Raw genomic sequence first — 22,405 nt, 5'->3', positions numbered from 1 at the left:
CATATTACATTTCAGTAAGTTTGGCCTGCCGAACTTTAATGAAGGTTGAGGTATTTAACACTCAACTTATTATTCCAACCCGTGTGTAAACAGAGCTTTATGCACAGGTCAAAAAAAATGACTGACTGACTCATAATCAGACCCCTATTCTTATGTGTGCCGCACCCATGAGCATGCCATTCTCATGGTGTTTTGATTTTATGGCGTGTATCCTTCCATTGTTTAAATCAGATCTTGCATTGCCCTGCATCTGGGGGAAAATGTCTCTCCTTTTCTATCCCTCAGAACTACTTCCTTCCCCCTGCTTCCCTCAAACCCATTTCCTTATTAGGGCTGCCCCCCCACCCCTTCTGCCCCCCGGCATGACTAAGCCCTTTATTGATCTACTTTACAATATACTTATGCAGGGACAATAATCAGGGCCACTGGAATTATGTGATTGTGCAGCAGTGGCAACTTTCGCATAATTATAGATTTGCCACATTTGCCACATTATCAGTCAGCTGTAACATAATCTGCAGATTTTAACAAATAAATTCTTTCTAGCTCAAATTGTTCAAAAGTTACTACGATACGCAGTGACATATAATGCAAAGTGGTGGAAGGCCCTTTGCATACCTGGACTGGTCACATTTCTGTTACTTTTTTCTATTTTTCGGTGTTAAATTGGTTTTAAGGAGGTGCAACTCACGCCCAGACAATGTTACCAAGATTAAAAATGATGACATAATGAAGTAATCCTATTACAAAATGTACCATATTATACCTCATAAAGTGCCTTCTCTTGCTGCATACTTTACTCTACCCTGCTGCATAATTTGGCCCTCTTCTGCCACATTATTCGAGAGGCTCTGACCGTAATATTTGTGAACTAATTAGATTGCATCAGACTGAAGTCATATAAATAGTCCTGTTTGTATTCAAATTTAAAGCCGGTGTTTCAAATGACCTCTATTTAATCAGATTAAGTGAAAGACAACATTCAAAGATAGGTCAGGCAGATATGTGGGAATCCATGGCCACCGCCTTTGAATATATTTTGTTAAGGTATTACCAAAACACATTAAAAGATGGTCACAAAGGAATGGCGCACATCCCCGGTGAACGTCTTCAGGTACTCGACGCTAAGAGCAAACACGCATTGGTAAAGTCAGTTTGTTTCATGGCTTAGACCGATTGGCTTTGCCAGGGCAGTGCCAAATGCAATAGCTCAAGCAGTTGACTGAGAATGCCAGCTAGACCTATCAGCTTTATGCAATCAATGCATTAAATATCATAAAATGTCTGCTTCTAAAAATATCATAAAGTGCATGCTTCAAAAACTATATGTGAACTCTCTATGGCACAGCTCCACAGTTCCCATAACAAAATAGGGGAGAAAAGCAAAAAAGCAAGACACTATTCAATTCAATAATCTTTATTTCGTTGCAATTGCATCATAAAAGATATACAATTAAAATACAATTTTATAGTAATCAAGACACAGGTGGGATATAGGGTGTCTACTCAGAGTTACATTACATTATCAGTTCAGTTCATCCCGGTATACATCATCATATTTGAGTCATAGTATTACGGCCAGTAAAATCATCACACATTTTGAATAAATATAGAGTTAAAAGTAGTCAACATATTTACAAGCTAAAAAGACAATTAAATTTGTAACCACCATGGCATGATAATTAAAAATTACAGCGAGATGATAAAAAATAATAACACATGGTTGGTATACTCAACCATAAAGTTGGGTACTCGGTCATCCTTTGATTATGGCGTATATAACAATCATAGTAGTATTAATTTTAAAAGGACTTCATGAAGTAGTATGGTTAGAAATGAAGACCCATTTTTAATCTAATAAAATTAACAGCAAGAAGAAATCTACTGATGCCAAACACAACTACTTGACCAGCCTCCTTATAGGAATTCAAACCAATAATGCGACATAGCGGCACTATCCACTTTTTCCTTGGCTTCGCATAACTAGGGCAAAAAAATAATGTATGTAAGACATCTTCCATTGTATTGTTAGAGCATAGAGTGCAGAGATCACTGTTTGTCTTCACCCAACTTTTCTCAAGAGCTTTAGTTCTCAATGTTTCATACCTATATTTTATATACAAGGTTTTAGCTAGTGGCGGCTGTACCTCATTCAAAAATGTCTCAAAGTGTGCCACATCTTTAAACATTAAAAAGTTTTCAGTTAAGGGGCCATGGATTTTTATGTATACAGAATCATAGCTTGTATAGGACCAGAAAGACATTTTGACAATTTTTCTTGAACCCACACTCATCGATTCCGGCTCGCTCCAAAAATGGCTAGTCCTAGTTTAACCAGCCAGGATCTTACGTGCTTTAACCAGTAGATTTTGCTGCCACTATCTAGATCCATGACTTCTTTCAACCCCTTTTTATATTCATTCAGTTCGGGGGTTGTCCATAATCTGACCCAAAGCAATAATGGTCTCAGCATTGCATGTTGGTCAGTACGTTTAATATTCAGATCCAAAAATAGTGGTATCAGCGGGGTGTTAATGGGCACTTTTAACCGCATGCGCGCTAGCGGAATTCTGCTCCTGTGCTGAGTTTTTTAAAACCGCACTTTACATGACGAGCTGGGCTCGTCATGAGCGTGCGAGGAGGCTACCTCATGACGAGCCCAGCTCGTCATGAGCGTCGAAGGGGTTAATAATCCCCTAAAGAACTTGTTCTCAAGGGTTTCAAAGGTTTTCCTACATGCTGGTCCCCATAATTCTGCTCCATACAGTACTGCCGATTGGACCTTATACCTAAAAAGCTCTAAAGCTGGTGTAACTGCCTTATTCAGACATTTATTGTGTCTTTTTAAAATTGGGAGGCAGTTTTGTTTAAACACTATTTTCGTTTTTTCTAGCTGCGGTTTCCATGCTAGTAGTGAATCAATTAATACGCCTAAATATGTGACACTAAGTTAGAGTACTATACTTCAATTTTCAGAAAAAAGTCTCACATCATATTGTTTGAGTGTTGCACGCAATGCATACAAATAGAAAACAGGGACTTGCAGCATGTGACGAGTTTTAATGTGTGACATCCTCTTTCACCCTGACTTCTTTTTGACTTTTACTTTTATGCTCTGAGGCAACCCTCAGCACTGCCTTTCGCTCTGAGGGTCACATTCAGGCAACTGATCGCTCCAGAATGCCTGCGCACAGCAGCGCATTGGCAGGAGTGACAGCAGTTGTGGAAGTATGTAGGGAAGCATGAAGCAACATTTAGGGTGCGTACAGGGTAGGAAGAAGCTGGACAGACCGTGGGGGTGGTGTGTGATGAGCAAGAAGGGACCCCATTTGGCCTGCACCGAGTGAGTGCCGACCTGGTGGGAGTACAGGTAATGGTAGGGGAAAGCTTGAAGGGACCCCACCTTCACACAAAGGGTGAAAAGCTGCCTAGCAATGGGATAGGGAAGGTCGGGGGGAAGTTAAAAGGGAAAGAGGATGGGGGATAGTTAAAAGGGAAAGAAAGAAGGAAGATGTGGACGCAGTCAGAGAAAGAAGAGCATGGGAACAAGGTCTAATTTGAGCAAGTGGGTGCAGGTGCAGGTGCAGGGCACAAGCTCTAATTTTTAGGCCCCAGCCCTTATTTTTCTGCATCAGAGATATATCGAGAGAAAAACATACGAAGCTGGAAAGGTGGAGGAAGAGAAAGACGAAAAAAACGTCACAAAGGTAGAAAGCAGGAACCTGCACGAGAGAGAAAAAGGGGCAGGGAGTATCTGGTTGTGGATTGAAGAGGCATGCAGTCAATTTACGACTATACTGTGATACTGGGTGCAATGAAGTTCAATTGCACTGGGTTTTTAAACAGAGGTTTTGGCATCAACACTCATTCTTTTACAAATTAAGCACTGAATGGGAAGTTATAGTAATAAGTTGTAGGACTTGTTCTTGAAGCCGTATAGAACTAAATGGGAATACTAACGGGAAATATGACCTTCAGCTAATGGGGTGTGGCCAAATATGGAGCAAGATGACTGCCTTTAAAATGTGCTTCAAGCCTAAGCAATTTCTCTATGGCAGTTGTGTTCAGTTTGAGCCAAGGGACAATCCAGTAAGAGACAGCTAAACTGGTGAACTGGTGTGTTCACATGAATCGTGTAATCATGCTGCAGCGGTAAAGCTGTAAAATAAGGCATCCATCAGGGAGAGAAAAAGGCTCAGTCTGAACTGGGTAAATTGTGACACCCACAGAAACAGTAGACCCTTTGGTGAAAGAACAATATTGTCAATGGAGTTTCCAAACCCAACAAAGGGCGGCATTTGCTAGGGAAGAAAACCTGAAAGTGGTGGATGGCTGACAATCCACAATGGAATCTGAATCAGACACTGAAGATTACCCCAACGTTACAATAGATGATTGCTCTGCGGTATTGCATCCTATAGCATTGTAGTGATACATGAGATGCTGATAGCCCAGTGTTGGAAATGGCCTTTTTTGCAGGGTTAGCCCCAGACTTTTTGCTTCTTCCTCCTTCATTTTTCCTGACCTGTGGTTGTTGGCAATAGGACTCTGGGCACTTTATCACTACTGGTCTGTGCTAAAGTGCATATGCTCTCTGTATAAATTGTTATCGTGATTGGTTATCCATGATTGGCATATTAGTTTTACCAGTAGGTCCCCTGTTAAAGTGCACTGAGCGTGCCAGGGCTGGTGATTCAAATGCTACTAGTGGGCCTGCAGCACTGATTGTGCCAACCACATGAGTAGCCCTAAAATGGTGTCTCAGGCCTGCCACTGCAGTGCCTGTGTTCATTTGCTAACTGCCATGTTGACCTGGCTAGTGTCCTCACTTGCCAGGCCTAACCCTTCCCTTTCTGTACGCATTGGACACCCCTATGGAAGGCCCAAGGTACCCCCCTGGGCAGGGTGCAGTGTATGTGAAAGGTAGAGCATGCACTAGTGTTGGTGACATGCTCTGATAGTGAAATACTGCCAAATTTGTTTTTCACTCTTGAAAGGCTATCTTGCCCTCAGGCTAGAATGAGGAATGCTGTGTATAATGTGTACCTGCATATCTTACCATAGGAGCAAGATATAAAATTAAAGTCTGGTATCCCTGAACTCAGAATTTAATAACCCATCTTTTAGGAAGGATGTTTTTTAAATCCTGTGTTTGAAAACAGCACTTTTAGAAAATGTCTGTTTTCTTGTCTGACCTTTCTGTGTGCCTTTGCCTGTTTGTGAATTGACTGTCTGGTTTGTGAGTAAATAGGGGCTGGGGTGGCTCCAGGAGGTTGGGTGAGTCAGCACTAGGCTGAATAGCTTCATCTGCATCTTGAGTGGTAGGAGGGGATAGAACCTGGGCCTGAAAAGGGCTGTGCCTGCCTTCCACAATGCTGGCTCCACCTCCAGCTGGGTGGCTGACGACCCTGCTCCTATCTCTCAAAGGAAAGAAATAGTCATGTAAACAGAGTGCTCCAGGACTGACCAGAACTAATTTGGACTAGGCAAAGGCCTCTCTGTCTTCAGAGAACAAAGAGAATATTGGTATAAAAAGCGGTACCCAGACCCCAGAACTTTAGATCATCCTGGAATCAAGAAGGAACCTTTGCCAAGGAGAAAAGATGGAAGACTGAAGAGGAAGGACTGACCTGCTGTGTGTTTGTGGGCTGACCTGCAGTTGCTATTCTGCCAAGGAGAGGGGAAGGACTTTGCTGTTGCTGTGTCGCCTGCTTGAAGAGATCTCCAAGGACCTGAGGAGAGTTGGCCTCCTGTTAAGAAGTCCCAGGAACAAAAGCATCGCTCCCCATACAAATCTGATTCGACGCAACCTGCCCGCTGCGAGTGGCGCATCGCTTGTTTTTTGACGCTGCAGCTGCCGCTTGGAACTTTTGTCGCATCTTCAGGTACTTTGGGCTAAAAGTGATGCAACTGTAAATTATTTTGGTGCTAACCTTTAAACTCTTTTTAAAGTCCTATTTTGGAACAGTGTATGTTGGATTTTTGTCGTTTTGGTCTTATGTAGTCTAGATAAAAATACTTTATTTTTCTAAACAGGTGTGAAGTCCTTTTGTGGTGTTTTCACTGTGTTACTGTGAGTGTTGGTACAGATACTTAACACATTGCCTTTGATAAGCCTGTCTGCTCGTGCCAAGCTACCAAGTGGGTGGGCAGGGGTTATCCAAAGAGTGTATTCCCCTTATCCTGACTAGAAGCAAGGGTCCCTAGTACCTACCTCTGCCAACTAGAGACGCCCAGATCTAACACCCAGGGACTGGGTATTAGTGATCTTATTTTAACTTAGTGTTCAAAGATTCCTCAGGCAGTTCGTGAATGCTGAAGTAGTCTACAGATCTATGGATTTTTCATTAGATTTAAATGTCATTGTTGCACAACAGTGTGGCCTTAGTACAGTTTTAATTGATAGTTTCAAATTGGTTTTACCTATTGTTTATTGTGGGGCTGTATGCACATCATGCATTGACAGTAGGTTGGTGAACCTTCTGCATGATGTTATGGAGTGGGTGGCTATGGATATTGGCACTATTTTAATGTTAGCCATTTACACAGAACTTTAAAGTGACTCCCCATCTATGGGTGTGGGTGTTTAGTTTGGTAACAGGCCAATATATGGGTTGATATGTCACGCATGGATTGGCTCAAGTCATAGACTTGCAATGTTAGTGGACTAGGGAGAAAAGTAAAGAGTGGGATATTGGTAAAGGCTGCTGAGGCAGAGGCCCCTCTGGCACAAAACAATTGGCAATTTTTAGAAAATGGAAAATACCAGCTGCTGGCCCATGCACATCTTTCTTCTGTAGCAAGTTGACAGAATATTTGACGGAACGTAGACTGGAAAAAGTATGTTGAGGGCATTCATGCACCTTCTGCCCAGATGCCAGGAGGAAGTGTTGGTTAAAATTGGAACCCTGGTATTAGAGGCCATGGCACAAATGGTTATAGTATGGCACTACTCTTATAATTTAGGATGAGGAAAAGGACTAGAGTTCCTCAGGATCTGGTGTCCCTTGTGGAGAAACTAGATTACAGAACATTGCAACAACCATGGGTATTGTAGACTTCTAGCAAGCCAGACTCACAAAGGAACCACAGTCCTCTTACTTCTTGGGTGTGCATGGGCCATATTATAGTTTAGAGCATTTGTGTACCATGGACAGTAGACAAGGGATGCATGAATTCTAAGCTCAAGGTAATTCTGATCATACCCCTGTCAATGACTGTCAGTGCTAGGGACAGGAGGAGACATGAGGGATGGAAACAGTGCATATGATTTGCAAGACCTTTACTGACACAGTGAAGGACACAGTAGGAGCCACTGATCTGTTGTGTAAAAATGATTTTGGTCAATTTGCTCAGACACTGTGCCATAGAAGGCGTGTAAAGCAGTATAGAGAGGGTAGATTATTGCTATAATGTTGGGGAAGCATAAGGCGGAAAATAAGTGTATGAGTGGCAGAATTGGTATAGCTAGATAAGGGAGTTTTAAGGGTGTAAATGTTGCATTCCAGAGCCAACCAGCAAAACAGGAAGAATATAGGGGTTTAGAGACCGAAGGGGGCAAAGGCTCATCTCCTAAACTCCCATAGGTGTATTTATGTGCTTGGAATGAAGCGGGGAGCGTTACGAATTTCTGAAGAAAATTGTGAATAGTTTTCTGGGATTCAAAACTGTGCTGGGAAAGCAGTAACCAAAGTTCTTTGCTGACTGTTAAGAGGATTTCTATGATGAGAGATGTACTCTGCCACACGTTTTTGACTTTGTGGCAAATCTCCAAATGCAGAGACATAGGGTCCCATTCACAAACTGAATTTTGTAGTACAGTTTGTAGTACCACAACAGTACTACTAAAGTACTAGAAAATGTTATTCTTTAATCTGCCAGTATAAATCCCCATGTCTCCTATCTTTTCTACGGGGAGACCATCACACATGTAGGTTTACTACATAGTGATAAAGGGGCCAAGGGAGCAGCTGTAAAATAGAACATACTTACTACTAAATGGGAGGGGATTAAGGAGGAATAAGGAGGGGTTTGGGTGGGAAAGAAAGGGATTTAGGGAGAGACTTGCACCCACCCACAAATTAGTAAGCTAATTGCTATTCATAAATGGAACTTCAAAAATTACGTCAGCCAAAAAGGAGGCCCAAAACATTAATCAATTACTCCAGCACCAAACATGACCAACCAATGGTACTGCGACAACCTCGCATTCAAAATATTGGCGATAGGGACTTAAAATAAAACCCTGTAGGAAACAATGTTAACTTGAATATTTAGAATAGTGAAAATATAAATAAATATCATTTAATGTTGACACAAATATCTAGAATTAAAACAGTTATTATTTAATTGTAAATATTATTTATTTATTAAAACATAATTACATCACTTTTAATTAATTCTATACATCACTTTTAATAATTAATAATGCATAATAAATTCAGTTTCAGTTAATTGTTTATTGTGTGATAACTTAAAATCATTACAAATTGCATAAAACGAATTTCAAAATAAAAATCGTGGTATCACATAAAAAAGAATAATTGGTACATGGTAAGATTAAAATATTAAATACAAGATTGTTTGCCTGAGGTCAAATGTCTTTTTGTGTTCTACTAACATAATAAAAAAATCATTATCACAAACTGCAACTGTCTCTTATTTGGGGATACGCAACCAGCAATGGTGGACGAAAGGCTTTTAATTTAAAATCAACCACGAGGTTAAAATGCCTTTAAAGTGCTTAGTGCTGTATAGCCTGTGATGTTTGGACCCCCTATAGTCGTTTTTTTTCAACCAGTGTTCATATTTGCTTGATTTGCTTGTCAGAGTAATTTCCTAATATGTGCAAAATATTTTACACCTCGACAAGACAGAATAATTGATGAGCCCTCCATCCATCTAATCACAGCTTGTCTGCATGTACAAATATTTATCTCATTAAAGATCACTTTTAAAAGGATTTTCTTAGGGTCCTTTACAGCTGGGCATACACACAACAAATGGGTTAATGTTACATCAGAATAACTACATAGACGACAGTTCTCCTCTTGATAGTTGTGTTTCCATGATAGAATTAAGTTCTTCGAGTCATGGATTCCCAGCCGATAGTGAACAAAGCTCTTTTTTATCTTGGAGCTAAAATGGGCTGCTAGGTAGGCTTGGGGCTTTTTATGAGTATAGGAATGTATTACTGTCCATGCATGACGTTGTTTGGACAAGATGTTTTTGTCTTCGACACAAACTCCAGGTTGTACAAAATTCTGCGGCCAGAGCCATCTTCGGCCTACCCCGGCAAGCCAGATCATCTGAGTTGCTTTCCTCCCTGCACTGGCTTTCGATTAAGAAGCGAATCACATTCAAAGCTCTTACACTGGCCCATAAGGCACTCTATTTGGTAGGGGCCTCCTACATTCAGAAACGGCTTTCTTTCTACAAGCCCACCAGATCTCTCCGGTCGGAAAATCTTGGCCTGGCAATGGTGCCTCCCATTAAGAAGGCCAGAATTGGTGGACGTTCCTTTAAACATCTCGCCCCCAAACTATGGAACTCCCTTCCCGTTGATCTCCGCCGCATCCCCAACCTGTTTGCCTTTAGAAAGGCCCTGAAAACTTGGCTTTTTAATCAGTAATTCTGTTATGTTTTTGTTGTCCTTCTCTTTTTTCAGTAATGGGTCAGAAAGCGCCGGGACACTCCTTGGAGTAGCCGTGCGCTATATAAGTCACCCATTAACATTAACATTAACATTCGAGGAGCGATTTCTTCTTGGCAGACAGATTACTGGCTTGGTTAAATATTGTCTTTTCTGCCATGCTCTCCCATACTGCTTGGATGTCTAGTTCCACCAGTGATTTCCTCAAATAGGCTCCCCAAGATATAGGTGCTTCTTGCACCATTTATGCTTTTATCGCATCCCAGCAAAGATTGTTCAGTGTACCGGGGTCTGAGGATCGAAATTTATGGCAGAGCTTTGCAAAGGAATTCATGATCCAGAACTTATGATTTTGAAGGCCAAATTCTAGCCGTTACCTGTGAGGGAGATGCAGACTTGGGAAGATTAAAAATGGCTTTATATATCTTGGTCTGTAGCTCATTCAGCAACTCTGCCACCTTGCCACACCATGTTTCCAAACCATAAGACAGAGTAGGCAAAGTTTGTGCTGCCATCACATTTAGAAGCCGGACAGCTCAATTTTTTTGTTCAGCAGTCGAAAAGCAAAAATTAATGATTGGGCTTTAGCGTTTAAATCCTGTTTATGGTCCTTGTACGAAATGCCGCGCCCCAGTTTTATGCCTAGATATTAATGTACCATTTAAACTTATTTTTCTTGGGGTCCCCTAGGCGTACCACCTTCGTTTTCTTTTTATTTACCTCTAGATATTCTTGGTCCATGTAAATTACTATGTTTTTATTGCTCTTTTCCGACCAATCGGACTTTGACTTAGCACTATGATGTTGTCTGCATATTGTAAAAAGGTATAGGCTCTTTGGCCAACATTGGCGTATGGCTCATTGCTGATTGCATATGCTTGGTTTTGTCTGCTACGAACAAGTTGAATAAACTCGGCACCAGCAGACAGCCTTGTTTTAAGCCATGTTGAGTGTTTATTCTTCTGGTTACTCTACTTCTGTTGCCTCGTTTCACTCTGGCCCAAGTTTCCCTGTGGAGGGCAATCATTGCGTCCGATAGTTTGGTTGGTAGCCCCCAGGTTTTTAATTTATTCCAAAGTCGAGTACTAGTCACTCTATCAAACGCGGCTTTCAGGTCGATGATGCATGCGAATAATTTTGTTTTCCTTTTAAGTGCTTTTTCGCTTAAAAGAACTAAAGTAGCCAAATTTGTAGTTGTTCCCATTCCTGACCTAAAACCTGTTTGAAACTTTGGGATTATACTCTTCTCATTCATCCATTCTTGAAGGTGGATAAGAAGACATGATGCATATATATTTGGCTTCTATATCAAGCAGAGATATCAATCTATAGCTTTCTGGCTTGCTATGAATGCCATTTTTAAATATTGGGTGAATTATGTTCCCTCTCTAGGAATTTGGTACAATATTCTGAAGATAGATGTAGTTGAAAAGGGGCATGAACTAGTTTGCCCAAAAATCGGGTGCGTTCCTAAAAAGAGAGTTGGGAAGCCCGTTTGGTCCTGCTGCCCCCTCCGTTCTTAATTTTGTTATTATTCCGTTCAATTGTTTCGTATTGATAAGATTTTATAACTCGTTAGTGCTAATGTCTAGCATTTGTTGATGGTAGCCTTCATGAGGCTGGAGACTAAGATGTTCTTCTCCAGATTCGTTTTTTTTACTTCAGGTGGGAATTTCCTTTTTAATTTAAAGTTAAGAAAAATACTTTTTTATTTAATTTCATGTATTTAAAATATTAAATGCATGAAACAAAATTGAATTAATAGTGCTGCCACAGCATTTATTTAATTTTGTTCCACATTTAAAATAAATATATATCAAATTCATATTTATGAGGTATATAAACTTTTTTTTACTTTTCCCTATACTTTATCGAAGGGAGACTTCACAGTCTTGTGGAGATCTTTCTGTGGTAAAATATAGGGAACATATGCAAAAGTGAATTAAACTTTATAATAAATTAGTATAACGTTTTATGTTAAATGTGCTCTTACAGTGCATATTTAGCCAGATAGCAAGTCCACCCACCATAACAACACTGAAAAATCCACATGGTTTTACAGTAGGTCCTGATTTCCCTGTACTGACTCGTTTACAGAGCTTTAACCACGAAAATGCAGACCTCGCCAAATAGGCAGCATATCAATAAACATACATAAAAGTAGATACATATATTTTGTGACAGAAAAACTGTGATGGTTTCAACCTGGAGATGAAGGAACGTCTTTGGGTCTTTTTCTTAATGGGAATAGGTTTGGGTAGAGTTGTGTGTGCTCAGGAAGACTATTTTATGGTCTTGGCACAAGACAAGAAAACGCTTGGTTGAGAGTTGTGATCCTTTTGTTTTGCGGCTTCGAAGATAAGGTTTTGTTTGCCTCTTGTGCTTATTTTGACTCTTGGAATTTCTCTTTTAGGTACGTAGGTGAGTCAAGATGAATTAATTTGCATGTGTTACAGGCACTACTTACAGTGATTCTGGCTCTGAGAGGGAGCTAATGAGGTTTCTGAGGATGCTGTAATGTAGTTTGATTTCTGCGCTCCCGAGATTAGTCGAGCAGCCATAAGTAGAATGGCATTCATGGTTGTTAGGCTGGACTTAGAGAGCCAACTAGTGTGGCATTTCCACTGGATTGGTTTGATTATGTGCCTGTATGCTGCAGGTAAGAGGCTACAGTATGAGTCAGAAAGCTTAGCTGGTGAATGTACTAGCTGGATAAATGTGTGTATGTGTGACTGTATCTAACCTACATGTTACACACAAAAATATTTTATTACATGTGTTACAGAATTTGGCGTGCAGATTACACAATGCATCTATGAAGGGGTTCTCAACAGCCTGCGTTACTCTTTTGGGATAATAACTATAGCCCACTGATCTGACAGGTGTTTCCAACATTTTGGAATATATATTTGTATAGTGCCATTGGAGAAAAGAAGCCACGGTACCTTGAAGAATGGATGATGTCCAGAGTTAACGCTGCATGATCATTAAAAAGTGGTGATGTTATCTCAGATTCCACCAACATATGTAATGATCTCATTATTGATATGAGTGCTTGCTGCAGGTCACTGGAACTCACGCCCTACTCTACTCTGTACTGGGAGTACCGTGCCTCATTCCAATACAGATTGTGTGCTTCCAGCCGGGCAGCAGAACTCTTTCTTCTCACAGTGCTGCCCAGGGGACATCTCTGATTTCACCTCCATCAATAAGAAGGCTGGCCCCGTTAAGCAGCAAGACACGTTCCATATATGTGGGTGATTGTTCCAAGTTCTTTTGAAGTTCCCAGGGAAATTGCTAAGTACTGCAAGTGCACGTTTGCACCACCCGCCTTCACTCTCTGTGTCCAGCTGGGAAGGTTTACCTGCTATTCCCCTATATGTCAGCTGGATTGCTTGTGCCAGCAGAGCTTTCCACGCCCATGCAGGAAGGATGGCCTAGAGCATTTAGGGTGATTGAGAGTGGGTCCAGATCGTATGTGGCGGCAAAATTAATTATTTTCAAGATTTGCTGTGAAATGTTCATAAATGTGCGCCCATTTCCAGTTTATCAGCCATGGAGGTCACCATTCCTGTTTCCCCCACGGTCTCATCCTTGAGTGGCTCTCTCTATGTCACCTACTTGCTGACCTTCAAAGTCCGCCCCATTTGACTGGTAGTTACAGATATTCCACCATTCTATCCTGACCCTGCTCACACCCTGAGCTTTGTGTCATCCAGTCACCTTCTGACCTCCGAAGATCTGGCAATTGGTGCCAGGAGCCCATTGGCCTGCTACATAGTGGACTTTGATGCAAAGCACAGACTTGCCTCCCTCTCTCTCCTTGAATCTCAAAATTTCCCAGAAGAGAAATAAATGCTGTTTGCACTGTGCTTCAGTGTATAATGCGCTGTGAATACGAAAACACTTGTATGATAGTTCTGCAATGGCTATTGCTCATCATTTCTGGGGATGTTAAAATACTTGGAATTCAACTGAAATCGTAAGATCTTCAGTACTGCAGCACATCTTTCAGAAACAAAATTGAACACCAAAACCTTATGTAGGTAGCGCAGCGCTGCTGGAAGCGCGGCGCGTTCTATTTCATATCTGCTCTTTCCTCTGAGGCTGGAAGCGCTTCGCTGCGCATTGTTTTTAAATCGCCCGTTTTTTCACATTTGTTATTTCTGGTCTGTTTTACTTTGTTTTTAACTGCCCTCCTACCTGCACTCTAATTGTTGAGCACCGCCGCTTGGGCGGGTCCGGGGTCTCCGTGGGGGGAAGTTGTGGCGCCGCCATCTTGGAGCGGGTTGGCTGGCTCAGGAGGAGCCACTCCCTTCGTGCGCTCAGTGCGCAGGTGCTGGCGAGGGACGCCTATTTAAAGCTCCTTCCCAGCGCAGCGGGATCGCGCAGCGGGCGTGTCCTCGCGTGGCCGGAGTCGTGCCAGAGTCCTGCCCGTCTGCGCCCGTCCGCGCTAGGGACGCGCGGGGCTCGGGCTAGACTCTGCTGGTTGGGAGAGCTGTCCCTCTTGTTTTGCCATGTTGGTGTACTCCAGTGATACCCTGCGGGATATTGGGCGTCTGTCGGTAAGTTGTTGTCTACCCCCTATACACCCTCTAACCGGTCCTCATCAGTGCCCCTGCGGCAGGTGGACTTTGGATACCCCCACCCCAATTCGTCATCTTAACCCGGCAGCTGCTTCTCGGAGCTATCGCCCGGGTCATGCCCTCCGCATCTTCAGTCTTAACGCCAGGTCTCTGGTGTCGCATTATCAGGCCGTGTTTGACCTGTTACAGGATGAGGCCCCAGACATCGTGGCCATCACAGAGACATGGCTGAAGGATGATGATTCGGCTATCATTAACCTGGCATTCCCCCCTGATTTTACTGTCTTTACCCTGAATCGATCTACGAGGGGAGGGGGCATTGCTCTTGCTATTCGATCTGGCCTTACTTGCAGCTGGTCTGGCTTGTCCATTGCGGGGTGTGAGAGTGCGGTGTTCAAGATTCTTGTTACCCCACATTTTTCACTCTCGGGGATGCTGGTTTATCGTCCCCCTGGGAGCGAAACGGCGTTTAGAGCTGCCTTCCCTGATGTGGTTAGCTCCCTGGTGGTAGGCTGTCCCAATTTTTCCATCTTGGGCGACCTTAATTTACATTTCGACAAATCCAGCATCCCTTCAGTCTCTGGCATTCTTGCGGATCTGGAGGCCCTTCAGCTTACGCAATTGGTCCGACAGTCCACCCACACAGGTGGCCATACTCTAGATCCTTTTTTCACCAATTTGGTAGATGCCTCTGTTATCGCCGTTTCACCCCTAGGCTGGACAGACCATTCTTTGGTTGACATCAGTACCCCCTTGCCGGGTAAGATCATCACCCCCCCTGCAAAGCTGGTTGCGAGGTGACATTGGAGTAAATTACGATTGGAAGACCTACATCGTGTCCTCGCCGCGGAGCCCTTAGAACCTTTCTCTACGGTTGATACAGGATACGATGGGTTCTGCGCCTGGATTTCCAAGGCGCTGGACGCTCTTATTCCAATTACCGCTTGCAAAACCAGCTCGAGGGAGGCAAGTCCGTGGTACGATGGCGCCTTACGGACACTCAAGGGTAGTTGCAGGCGTGCAGAGAGGGCTTGGCGGAAGGCGTACGATATCGGGAAAAAAGCTACGTATCTCGCTTCCGTCAAAATTTACCATCGGGCTGTTTGCCAAGCTCGGGCAGCTTTTTATACTGCCGAAGTTCGCAGCAGCTCTAATCCCTCTAAAACCATCTTCAAACTGATGAAGGATCTCTTAGCAAAACGAACGGGCGCCCCGACGACCGGCTCCACCACCCACTGTGAGGCCCTGGCTCTGTTTTCTCGGGAAAAGGTCGAAAACATCTATAAGACGTTCCCTTGTATAGGGCCTCCAGTAGAGTCTCCGACTAACATCTACGGAGACATCGTTTTGCGTGAGTTACCCCCGTTGACATCTGCAGGGTTTGACCTTTTGGCGCACCAGGTTAAGTCTGGGTCCCCTGCCGACCCGCTTAGTTCCACTCTCTTCAGAGACCAGTCATTCGTGGGCCGGGCCGTGATACACTCCTTGATTAACATCTCGTTGGAGTCTGGCACGGTACCCGCTAGCTGGAAGCGGGCGGTGGTTTCTCCCATCTTAAAGAAACCTTCTTTGGACCCAGACAAACCTGAAAACTATCGGCCCATCTCCCTGCTTCCTTGGCCTACCAAAGTGTTAGAGGCTCACGTTAACAAAGCTCTCTCAGCTCACCTTGTCCAGGCTAACATCTTGGACCCCACCCAGAACGGGTTCCGTGCTGGTCACAGCACGGAGACCGCCCTTCTCTCCATGGCTGAACATCTCCGCTCGGTGATGGATGCGGGGCAGACTGCGGCGCTCGTTTTATTAGATCTGAGCGCCGCGTTTGATACTGTCTCTCATCCCATCCTGTTGCATCGCCTGGAGGAGAGTGGCCTGGGTGGTTCTGCACTCCAGTGGTTCCGGTCCTTCCTTGACGATCGTTTCTTTAGCGTTGCCATGCCACCGTTCCAGTCCCAATTCCATCCTCTGAGACAGGGGGTGCCGCAAGGCTCCTCGCTGAGTCCCACGTTGTTTAATCTCTACGTGAGACCGCTGGCTGAGGTCGTCAAGCAATGGGACTTGACTATGGTCTCATATGCTGACGATACTCAGCTAGCGGTTTCCATCAGCGGGGACCCGGACCGGGATGCCCCCAGGTTTCAGAGTGGACTTAGGGCGGTGGTGAGCTGGATGAAGAACAACTGTCTCCAGCTCAACGCGAAGAAGACGGAGATCATGATCGTCGGTAGGAGGGCGGATCTTTGGGGGGGACAGGTGGTGGCCTAAGGAGCTGGGGCCGGCCCCGCTTCCGGTCACTGAACTAAAGAACCTGGGAGTATGGATGGACCCTGTGCTTTCCTTTGAGGTCCACTCTAAGAAAACCACGGCCTGTTGCTTCGGCATCTTACGGTCGTTGCGCCCCATTCTGAAGTTCTTTGACCACAGTACTAGGCAGCTGATAGTCCAGGCTACTGTGTTATCTCGCCTGGACTATGCAAGCTCTCTTTTGGTAGGCTCCAATTTGGCTGAGGTTGTTCGCCTCCAGCATGTTCAGAACGCCGCGGCGAGAGCCATAGTGGGCTTACCCCGTACTAGCCCCGTTTCCAGCACACTGAGATCTCTGCATTGGCTGCCCGTCAGAGCCAGAATCCAGTTTAAAGTGCTGTGTCTGGCGTTCAAGATCCTGAGGGGAGAGGGTCCCCCAATCCTTGCGGACCTTTTGTCCTGGTATGTGCCCTCCCGGCCCCTGAGATCCTTGGGTCACGCTCTCACTGTGGTCCCTCGATTCAGGTTGTGTCGGGCTGGTGGCCGGTCCTTCCGGGTCAGAGCGGCTCAGCTCTGGAACTCCCTTCCGGTAGAGCTGCGGTTATTAGATGACCTTTTAGCTTTTCGTAAAGCTTTAAAGACCTTTTTGTTTTAATAAACTCGCCATCTGTGTCTTTTATCTGTTGTGTTTCCACGTAGGTGTTGCATATTACCTGACACGCGCCAGGACGCCCCTTAGCTGGGGCAGCTGTGCGCGTTACAAATGTATGTAACATAACATAACATAACATAAATGAGCGCTGTGATTCTTTTACTAAAACACATTTACTCATGGCACTTTTTTGATGACCTCTTTGTGAATACAAACATTCCGAGTCAGGGAAAATCAGTCAGAGTAAAGGAAAATGTTCTTGGGGAAGTACATAGCTAATGTGATGCAAGAGAGAAACTAAACCAAAACGGAGCTGCTCTTACAGTGAATACCGCGGTGAATAACCGATTTGCTTTCAGCCACATCAATGTATGTAAACATTCGTATTACCTAGTGTACTATGTGGCACCAAAGCATATGAACCAATGTAGTGCTCTGATATTGTTTCAGCATCAATCCGCTATGCCCCATATGTTTTGGGAAGTATTTGACCCATGTGTAGTACTACATGCTGCGCTTACCTTCAAATGGGCCATTGTTCCACACATATTAGCTGCCACAGCAGGACCACTGAGTGTGGCCTGAAAACGTCCTATGAAGCTTCCTGTTTTCACCCTCTTACCACAGCATGAGCCACACTTTCCCTGCAGCTAAGAAAGATGCATTGTACCTTTCTAGTAGCAGGACATTTTATGGAAATTTCAGGGCAAACTGCAAAATAGAAAGGCAGTGTAGTTAACTTACAGGCGGAATTAAAGAATCAGCAAGTGATTGGAGCATTAGGTACCTATTCCTCATATAAGTAGAGCTCTATTTTAAGTTTTTGGAAATTCTCATAGGTTTTCAACTGTTTGCAATTTGCAGCCGTCCATGGAATAAGCAATATAGTGGCACACATCATATGGCCGTCATGAAATAAGGCTCGGGTTAGGTACTAGGGCAGCACAGAAGTTCAGCTTCTGGCATTCAGGTGCTTGTTTGCCAAAATTCAGATATTTTAATTTTCGCTCAACGTTTATGTATTTGAAATAGAACAGGTAAAGACAGAGTTCATCAAGTGAATATTCAGGTTGATAATATGACTTATAATATTATTCGAGTATATGGTTTGTAAAAAGAGAGACTAAACCACTTCGTGCGGATTATTTGTTATATTGTGGCGGGCTTTCGTTCAATAATCTGCGGTGATGAAAATGAGATCAATAAAACAAAAGGACAGACGCAAACGTGTGCGTTACTGCATATATAATGTGCTGTCTGATCTACAACAGCAGCTTCGAAGAAAACAGACATTTCCGTTCTGTATTCGGCTGAAACAGTTTTAACTATTTGACATTTAATTCAATAAATATTGCATTTCGGTACACGCCTGCATGGTACCAAATGGTATTTAAAGAATTTTGCAGACTTGCCTGTTCTCTTTGTGAACGTGCCATAATGTGGGTTATATAATTTGACCCTCCTTTATCCCACTCAAGGTCAACAGATGGGGTGGGATGGGGCTAGATAAAGAAAATATGTTTTATGTAAGCACACTTGAAATGGAGCAGCTTTAATGTAAGAGCCCCTAGAAGTAAAGCTGTGAAGTACCACTTTGCTGAATGTATTGCTAACAAAAAGGCTTACAACGCAGTAAGTTAGAGTTGTGGAAATGCAAAGCTCGATGCAAAAGGAGCCCATATGGATGCATGCAGAGTTAATTCTTACGTCTCATATTTAGATAGGTATGCATCTGTTTGAGGATGGGCAGAAGGGGTTGAGGTGCTGATAGATTATCAATTGTGAGCACTGATTCCCCCATGTATTAAATAAGGGTGCCACTAGTAACACTTCCTATTGAGCTCTCGAGAGGCAATGTAAATTGATACTTGTATAGCGCACTACTCACCCGCAAGGGTCTCAAGGCGCTTGTACGAATACCGCTGTGGAACCCATCCTGGCTTTCCCTGTGAGGTGTCCACTCCTGGGCACCCCCAAAGTGGAGGCCAGGCATCCTTAGCGTTGTGGGGCCCGTTGTGGAGATTAAGCAAGCTATTTCCCAGAGTTGCAGAGTGGGACTCCATGATTGCAATAGGCACCGAGGCGAGAATTATCAGGTCCGTGGAATTTTGAGCCCAAGACCCGCCGAGGCGGGGAATTGAACCCTGGTCCCGGGCTAGACCTCTGCATCAGGGTCTGCCGCTCTAACCATTAAGCCACACTTCTCCACCTTAGGGCCTCATTTATGGGAGGGGGGGTTGCAGAGGGCAGCACAGCAGGCCTTGCTGCTGCACTGCCCTATGGCAAAAGAAAAGGGTAGGAATGCGCCATATCTACTGGATGCAGCACGTTCCTGTCCTTTTACCCTGTGCCAACGCATAATGGGCTGCCATGCACCATGGTGCAAGGGTGCCTGCATTGCAGGGAAGATTATTTTTGTGCAGGAAGTGAAACCTTTCTGCACAAAAACAATCACAAGAGGCTTTTTCCTCTTTCTATGTGTGCTGCGGAATGGCCTTATAAATATGCCAGTGGCACATTGTGCCACCGGAACGTCATAAATGAAGCCCTCAGTTTTTAGTGGACTCACTACGTAAATATCAATGACATCGAATTTGCAGAGGAGAGGTAGATATTTTGCAAGGGTGTCTCTTGACTGCATCTTCGTTAAGCAGGGTTCTCCAAAGTCGGCCCCGGAGGGCCGTATCCATGCCAGATTTTTTAGGTAACTACATTTATCTAAATGGTGATATGCTAAAACTGAGCACCCTGAGCACCAATAAAACTGAATAAGTGAGTTAGAGACAGACTGAATGGGTAAGGAAACTTATACAGGGCACTATATAGACTTAAGAACCTCTAGCTGTTTATTGTCCGGTGACTATAGACTTTCTGCAATATACTGTGGTACTTGAGCTCTGCTTTCAGTACAAAGCATCTTTTGTTGGATTCAGAAGTGGTATGATGGTGCTCCCCTGCTAAATATGGAAATAACCACCTCATAATTAAATGAATATGTGGATCATATACGCTTCTTATAAAACAATAGGTAAAATAACTGATTCAAAACGCCCACGACCAGCAGATGGTGTTTTCTTATATGTACACTCCGTGGGAGTACACATTGCTGTGAAGTATCTGGTACTCTCTTTGCTCCTCCACCAAAGGATGATGGAAGTCATGAATCTTCCTCTTGCTCCTTTTAACTCTGGCACGTTTTTAGGTCTCGCGACCTATCAATGCGCGCAAGCGCATTGAGCGGAGCGAGAATTCATGTCCTCGAAACGCTCGTGAAACCAAGGGTTTCGTTCGTGCGGTTTTGTTTAAGTTCACGTGAATCACGTGATCAAACAAGCACGCGCATCAGCCTCTCTCCCTCCTAATTGCATTTTTTTTTAACGGCCGCCGCACAGCACATCAAAGGGCTTCGCCCAGAGTGCGATCTGCGGCTTCTCCTCCCCTAATTAATCATGGGCCGTACTTTCAGTTTCCCAGCCGCGCACCACTCACGTCTTTTTTTTTTTTATTGTTTTCGCGTCCTTGTCTTCAGAGTATTACCTGCCGTCCAGAGTGAGCTTCTACTGTAAGTAGGTTGTTTTACTTTACTTTATTTGGCTCTCAACGTCTGGTTAGTCTTTACACATTTGCTGTTAACCACACTGCTTTAATTAATAGTCAAATCAGCCACTGAGACTTTTCATGCGCAGCACTCTCCTCAATGCGTGACTTCAAAAGAACAGCTCGCAGCTCGCTCCGCTTCCCTTTTCACTTGCGTACTGTTCGCTCTGTCCCGTTCCTCTCCAGCGCTTAAAGCACCAAGTCTTTTCTCACACTGCACTCTCCTTACAGCGTGACATAAAATAACTCCTCACTGCTCACTCTGGCTCGTTATCCACTTGCGCTTGTGACATCGATTTATTTCCTACGCAGCACTCTAGTTTCTTCGTGACAATAAATCAACGGTTCGCTGCTCGCTCTGCATGCCTTTTCCACTGCGCTTATGGCACTTGCTCTTGGACATGCCATACTTTACATTTCAAATTTAAGCTGCGCAACAGTTCAATCTATGTGTGTTCTTTCCAACAGTGCTACAATTACATTACGCTGCTCGCTTGCCTTACAGCTGTTTTTTTTTTACGCGACAGCTTTCGTCAATTAACTGTCTGATTTCTTTTTTACTCTGGATCTGCGCTCATAGGCTAAACTCCCAGCTGTGCTATCCTTACCATTTGCGTTTCAATTCCTCCACTTCACTGCATCGTCACGTAAAACACTTATCTCAGCCTTCTTGCCATTTTGAATCTCCTTCCTTCTTCGCAGCACAAGTCTTTCGGCAGTTTTTCTCCTTTGTCCACATTGCCTGCAGGGTGTAACGTGTGTCTTCCCAGTCAGCTTAGACACAACATTTCAACCTTTCCCTGCCGTTACTCCTCACCTAAGCTGCTTTACACGTCGATTTGAGTTCGTGTTCGGGGTTTTAATCTATCTCTGACACCATGTTATGTCTAGCCAAGCGTCGCCAAAACTGTTGTAGTTCAAATGGGGACACAACTTGATATTAGTCTTCAGGAAGTAGTTAATGTCTGTTTAGATAGCTTGCTTTCCACATTATAATGAGGTTCCCTGTTTCTGATATCCATGATTCACCTCTGTGTGTCTTGCTGCCTTCCCTCGACTTCAATACTCTCCTGCCTCTGTGTTCTGCATCCCTCTCTTATTTACTTTTAATATAATGTTTTTACTTCACGCACCCAAACACGTATGCTTTGACCTAGATACTGCTGCAAGCTTCTAATTCTCTTTGCAGTGTGGTGCGTTGTTTGTGCACTTTCCATTCACGCTTCAATTCCCTCCCCCTCCACCGAAACAAATCGCGTCACTCTGCTGGCCTCTCCACTCCCCACGCCACCCCCGCCTCTTTATCCTGCAGCAGGCCGAGAGGGAATGCCATAAAGAAACCTTTCTAAAATCTCTGCTGCTCGGGAAGTGCCCAGTGCACCCATCCTCACAGGCCCAGAGAGCGCTCCCAGATGAGGTGTGACCAACAATGCAGTTGTTTTGAAAAACAGACATTTTCAAATATATGCAAATCCCTGAACAATTTAACAGTCTGCGAATACTGGCAGCTACTAACTTTTTAAAGTGGCACTTAAAATCGAAAAACATGTTTGCTCCTGGCACACCAGTTGTAAATGGCTGTGACTACTTTGCTTACGTGTAAATTATTGACGCCAACACACGCAAGTCGCCTGCATCAGGCCCCTCACACACTGCCCCCTCACACACAGACCA

General features: G+C 43.9%; 1 protein-coding gene across 3 annotated transcripts in view; it reads left to right on the top strand.

Moving 5' to 3' along the window:
- The window catches only part of SEMA3E (semaphorin 3E), an 885,350-nt gene that overhangs the window by 93,630 nt on the left and 769,315 nt on the right, over positions 1 to 22,405 (top strand). The window lies entirely within an intron of this gene.

Source organism: Lissotriton helveticus, chromosome 1_1 (genome assembly GCF_964261635.1).
Source record: "Lissotriton helveticus chromosome 1_1, aLisHel1.1, whole genome shotgun sequence".
In the NCBI taxonomy this organism is placed as follows: Eukaryota; Metazoa; Chordata; class Amphibia; order Caudata; family Salamandridae; genus Lissotriton; species Lissotriton helveticus.
This window is presented reverse-complemented; position numbering and strand designations above follow the sequence as displayed.